Source organism: Meriones unguiculatus, chromosome 3 (genome assembly GCF_030254825.1).
Source record: "Meriones unguiculatus strain TT.TT164.6M chromosome 3, Bangor_MerUng_6.1, whole genome shotgun sequence".
Taxonomy (NCBI): Eukaryota; Metazoa; Chordata; class Mammalia; order Rodentia; family Muridae; genus Meriones; species Meriones unguiculatus.
The window spans coordinates 185589037-185595554 of NC_083351.1; positions in this window are offsets into that span (position 1 = coordinate 185589037).

Here is a 6518-nt window from a genome sequence, read left to right on the forward strand (position 1 = left end):
TACTTTGCATATCATCTCCTCCATCTTAACTCTCTTCTTTACGTCTTATCATATGGAAAAAAACAATTTCAGCACAAAACCCACAGTTTCATGGCCTATAATGTGAATCCTCATGCAGCTCTAGCACCTAAATGAGATTCGCTCATATTAAAGTTATTGTGTGAGTGTTGAAGTTCACTCATTATCCCCTTGTCTACACCATGCAGATTGTCTTCAACATGCCATTTCTTCACATTTTCAATGACAGAAGTTTCATTTTTTCCAAAGCCTGATCCCTTTATAGTTTTCTCCAATTAATTCTACCGCATTTCATTATATCTAGCCTAAAACTCAAGAATATCAGACGTTTCCTCCATAGGTGGCTCATTTTTATTTCAGTAGTGTGCACTGCAGAACAACATACATTTTCCGAAGTATGTTCTAGGGAGTGATATCTCCACAGATGTTAGAACACATGACTGTAAAATTAAAAATTTATAATAAGTTTGGGAAATGCTGTGGTAAGTAATATCAAATTGATATCTTTTTGTAAGATTTTTTAGAGTTTTTAATATTCAAATGTGCTTTGTGAATCGCCAAAGAAACTTGAAATATGTAGCTGTGTCAAAATTATTATTTGACCAAAGAAATGATTTGTTTTTCCTAGAGCATTTTGTAGGTTACTCTTCCAAGAAAAGCTCATTTAGACATTTTGAATAAATACTGGTTTACGTTTTTTATTAAGTAGCCTAATACACTATTTTTGAAAATACATATTTCTGTATTTTAAATAAACTGCATCTTACATATGCATTGTTATAGTGTAAAGTACTAGTAATTTACCGTGGTATCTTAGAGTGGTGTGCTATCTTATAGTGGTGGTCACAGTATTCAACATGTCAAAATTCAAACAACATTATTAAAGTTCATACTTCATTACGACTTCCTTGCTTTTCTGCCATGGACTTGGATACCATCTAGGGCAGTCTACTAGAAATAATAATCCTGGCTTTAGGCTCCTCTGAGTTGTAGCAGCATTTCGTATCTCAGATACATTTTCTCTCTTTTTAATTTTTTTTTCTTTTTAATAAACATGACAGTTTTATGGTTGACTTCTTAGAATGTGTCTTGGTTATTGTTTCTCTAATAGTTTTTCTCATGATGAGGCTTAGTATGTTTGGGAAAGTTCAGGTAACAATTGTCTTTTGGCTTATATCACATCCAGATACATATCATCCGTTTACTTTAAAACGTTAATCACTTTCATGTAAGTATTGTTTGTTAGGTTACTATTACAATCTTTTCTTCCACACATTTCTACATGTAAGCCATGTCCTGTTACTCTCTGCTACATTCAAAGCAATTTTTCTGCATAGATTTTGTTATCTCCCACAGACAGTCTTGGTTCAACTATTGATTTTTATCATTATTGTCTCATGAATACATATATTATGTTTTAATCTTCAATGCCACCTTACCTGCAATTATTTCTTGATAAAGAATCTTGATACATGGCTCAGGGTGGTTTTAAAATCACTGTTATATAGGCTGTCCTTGAATTTGTAATCCTGCCTTAGGCTCCAAAGTGCTAAGATGAAGAGTAAGTCCATAATGGCTAGGTCTGTTTCACTTTGGACTGAATATTCAGCTTTCATTACTGGATGCTTCTTCAGGTGGTTCCTGTTTCACTTTTATAGAACCCAAACACTGGGTGTTTGTGCATGTTGAGGTATATTTTTATCACTTTCCTCATTCTTGCTCATCTTGATTACTTCCTGTCTCTGTTTACAATTGTCCATTTCTGGAAAGAATGCAGATTGCCTCTATTGAATAATGTAAAAAAAAATGGGCGGTAGATTTGCTTATTGCTTCTGAAATGACATTTTATAAGGCAAAAAATTCCTTCTCAGCTTACAGAGAAAGGGCAACTTTGTGGATGGTTTTATATTTAATCTGCATTTTAACACAATTTGGTACTGTGTTTCCACACAACCCATTCTAATCTTTTTCTCTCTCGGCTTTACTAACTTCCTGCTCTACAATAACCTGACTTCAACATTTCCCAGCTATGAACGTATTATTGAAGCTCAGGGCATGTGTAGTGTTCAGAACTGTTAATCAATTTCATAGGTAGAAGCCACTTTATCAACTAAAACCCTGTGCCATACGTAAGTCATGCCACCATTATTTTTACATTTGCTTACAAAGTTAGTCATTTCTGAAAAATTTTCCCATTGGTTCCATAGAAAATATTGCTACATTATTATTATTATTATTATTTAGTATCAAGCACAAATTATTCCATTGATGGGATATATTTTAACATAATTTTTTTTCTTTATTACAATGTATTCACTTTGTATCCCAGCTTACAGCCCCACCCTTATCCCCTCCCAATCTCTCCCTCCCTCCCTTCCTTTTCTATGCCCCTCTCCAAGTCCACTGATAGGGGAGGTCCTTCTCCCCTTCCATCTGACCCTAGCTTATCAGGTCTCATAGGACTGTCTTTCATAGTCTTCCTCTGTGGCTTTGTCATACTGTTTCCTCCTCAGGGAGAGGTGATCAAAGAGCCAGCCACTGAGTTCATGGCAGAGACAGTCCCTGTTCCCCTTACTAGGGCACCCACTTGGATGCTGAGCTGCCATGGGCTACATCTGAGCAGGGGTTCTAGATTATCTCCATGCATGGTCCTTGATTGGAATGTCAGCCTCAGAAAAGACCCCTAAGCCCAGCTGTTTTGGTTCTCCTTGTGGAGCCGCAGACCCTTCCAGGTCTTTCTATCTTCCCCTTTTTCATAAGATTACCTGCACTCTACCCAAATTTGGCTATGAGTCTCAGCATCCACTCTAATACCTAGAATCTTTCAAAGGCCCTCTGTGATAGTCTCCTGTCCTGTTCCATTTTCTCCCACTTCTAAGGTCCATCCCATTTGCCTTTCTGAATGAAGATTGAGCACCTTACCCAGGGTCCTCCTTCTTGCTTAGCTTCTTTAGGTTTACAGATCTTAGTATGATTATCCTATATTATATTTCTAGTATCCACTTATAAGTGACTATGTACCGTGTGTGTCTTTCTGCTTCTGGGATACCTCACTCAGGATGATCTTTTCTAGTTCCCACCATTTGCCTGCAAATTTCATGATTTCCTTTTTTTCTTTTAATTGCTGAGTAGTGTTCCACTGTGTAAATGTACCATAATTTCTGCATTCATTCTTCAACCAAGGGACATATAGGGACATATAGGTTGTTTCCAGATTCTGACAATTACGAATGAAGCTGCTACGAACATGGTTGAGCATATATATATATATATATATATATATATATATATATATATATATGCTTGTATACTTGAGCATCTTTTGGATATATGCCTAGGAGTGATATAGCTTGATCTTGAGTTAGCACTATTCCTAATTGTCTGAGACAGTGCCAGATTGATTTCCAAAGTAGCTGTACACGTTTATATTCCCAATACAATCTAGGAGGGTTCCCCTTTCTCCACACCCTCTCCAACGTGTGTTGTCACTTAAGTTTTTGATTTTAGCCATTCTGATGAGTGTAAGGTGAAATTTCAGGGTCGTTTTGATTTGTAATTCCCTAATGACTAAGGACAATAAACATTTCTTTAAGTGTTTTTCTACCTTTCAATATTCCTCTACTGAGAATTCTGTTTTGCTCGGTACCCCATTTTTAATAGGATTCCTTGATTAATTGCTTTTTATCTTCTTGATATTCTGGATATTAGCCCTCTGTCATATATAGGGTTGGTGAAGACACATTCCTAGTTTGTAGGATGTCATTTTGTTCTGATGACAGTGTCCTTTGCTTTAAGAAGCTTTTCAGTTTCATGAGGTCCCATTTATTGATTGTTGCTCTTAGAGCCTGTGCTGTTGATGTTCAGGAAGTTGTCTCCTGTGCCAATGAACTCAAGGCTCTTTTCCACTTTTTCTTCTATCAGGTTTAGTGTATCTGGTTTTATGTTAAAGTTGTTGATCCACTTGGACTTCAGTTTTGTGCAGGATGATAAGAATGGATATATTTGCATTTTTCTACAAGTAGATATCCAGTTAGACTAGCACCATTTCTTGAAAATGCTATCTTTTTTCATTGTATGGTTTTGGCGTCTCTGTAAAAAACAGGTGTCCATAAGTGTGTGTTTATTTCTCGGTCTTTGTTTCGATTCCATCGATCCACCAGCCTGTTTCTATTCCAGTACCATGGAGGTTTTTTTTTTTCTTCCTTTTTAAAAATTCTTTATTAATTACACTTTATTCACTTTGTATCCCCCCCCTGTGGTTTCCTCCCTCCTCCATTCCCAATCCTTTCCTTCCTCCACCCTCTGCATGCATACCCCTCCCCAAGTCCACTGATAGGGGAGGTCTTCTTTCCCTTCCTTCTGATCCTAGTCAAGTAGGTCTTATCAGAAGTAGCTGCATTGTCTTCTTCTGTGGCCTGGTAATGCTTCTTCCCTCTCAGGGGGAGGTAATTAAAGAGCAGGTCTATCAGTTAATGTCAGAGTCAGTCCCTGTTCCTATTACAGTAGAACCCACTTGAATACTGAACTACCATGGGCTAATCTGTGCAGGGGTCTTAGGTTATCTCCATGCATAGTCCTTGGTTGGAATAGCAGCCTCAGGAAAGACCACTGTGCTCTGATTTTTTATATATATATTTGTTGTTCTCCTTGTGGAGTTCCTGTCCTCTCCAGATCTTACTGTTTCCCACTTCTTTCCTAAGATTCCCTGCACTCTGTCCAACAGTTGCCCATAAGTCTCATCATCTGCATTAATAGTCGGCAGGGCAGAGATTTTCAGAGGTCCTCTGTGTCAGGCTCCTGACTTGTTCCCTCTTTTCTCCTTCTTCTGATGTCCAGCCTCTTTGCCTTTCTGGATAGGAATTGAGCATTTTAGCAAAAGTCCTCCCTCTTGATTAGTTTCTTTTGGTGTACAGATTTTAGTAGGTTTATCCTATATTATGTATCTATATGAGTGAGTATATACCATGTGCATCTTTCTGCTTCTGGGATAGCTCACTCAGGATGTTCTTTTCCACATTCTAACATTTACCTGCAAATTTCATGATTTCCATGCAGTTTTTATTACTGTTTCTCTATAGTACAGCTTGAGATCAGGGATGGAAATAGCTTCAGAAGATCTATTATTTTAGAGGATTGTTTTAGCAATTCTTGGTTTCTTCTTTTTTTTTTTTTGGTTTCTTCTTATAATAGGATGTATTTTTATCTTTTACTTACAGTGTTCTTCCCCTTTAAATAAAGATGACTCATAAGTTCAGTGTACCTATTTTTTCTATGCTTTTCTCAGTTCTCAAATGGTTGATGGCGGTGATACAGCTCTGAACATGTGAACATTGTGACTTAAACAGCATCCAAATTGCAACGTTCATGTTCATTTTTGCCAATGTGGTATTTAGAACTCAGTACTGAACCAAAGGATAAAGCAGTGACTTCAGCTCATGGTACAAGCTCCTTTCTCTCTAGAAGCTTACTTAAGTCATTGACATTCTTTCGTATTGTATCTCACTTCTAACCTGAAAGGCTCTCCTCAGGGACTCCACTTCAGAGGCTGCTCTTCCGGCCCAACACTTCTGGCCCCTTCGGCTGTGCATTATGGACAGAATCTCCTTAATAATGAAGTGCATATTCACTGCCAAAAACTTGTGACCAGTTTATTTCAATTAACCTGAGTGGTACTTACTCGATACATAAGAAGTGTAGCTTTGCTATGTTCCTTTATAAATGAGGAATTGGAGGCTAGGAATGGGAGGTAACTTACTCAGGGCTATATAGTTTGAGGTAGTCACACAAAGATACACCCTGAATGGTTTAGTCCAATTTAACTCACTAAGGAGCTGCGTGCAGCAGAAAGTGACTATCTGCCTTGCCTCGTTGGACTGGCTCACTCCTGAAAAGTTTTGAGAGTATGAAATGTTTTACTGTCATAATCACAATTTATATTACCAGAACGAGACAAATGAGCATGGTGATAGTGGGAATTCTAGAACGTATGGTTTAAACATACGACTTGCAAGCTCATAACTCAGTAGTGTTCACTTTAAAATTAAAGATGATTTGTTCTTTTTTTCTGATTTTTATTTTATTAATTACACTTTATTCATTTTTGTATCCCCCCATAAGCCCCTCCCTCCTCCCCTCCCAATCTCACCCTCCCTCCCCTTTCTACATGCATGCTCCTCCCTAAGTCCACTGATAAGGGAAGTCCTCCTCTCCTTTCTGATCTTAGTCTATCAGTTCACATCAAAAGTGGCTGCATTGTCCTCTACTATGGCCTGGTAAGGCTGCTCCCCCCTCAGGAGGAGGTGATAAAGAGCAGCCAATCAGATTATGTCAGAGGCAGTCCCTCTTCCCATTACTAGGTAACCCACTTGGACACTGACCTGCCATGGGCTACATCTGTGCAGGGGTTCTAGGTTATCTCTATGAATAGTCCTTGGTTGGAGTATGAGTCTCTGGGAAGTTCCCTGTGTTCAAATTTTCTTGTTCTGTTGCTCTCCTTGTGG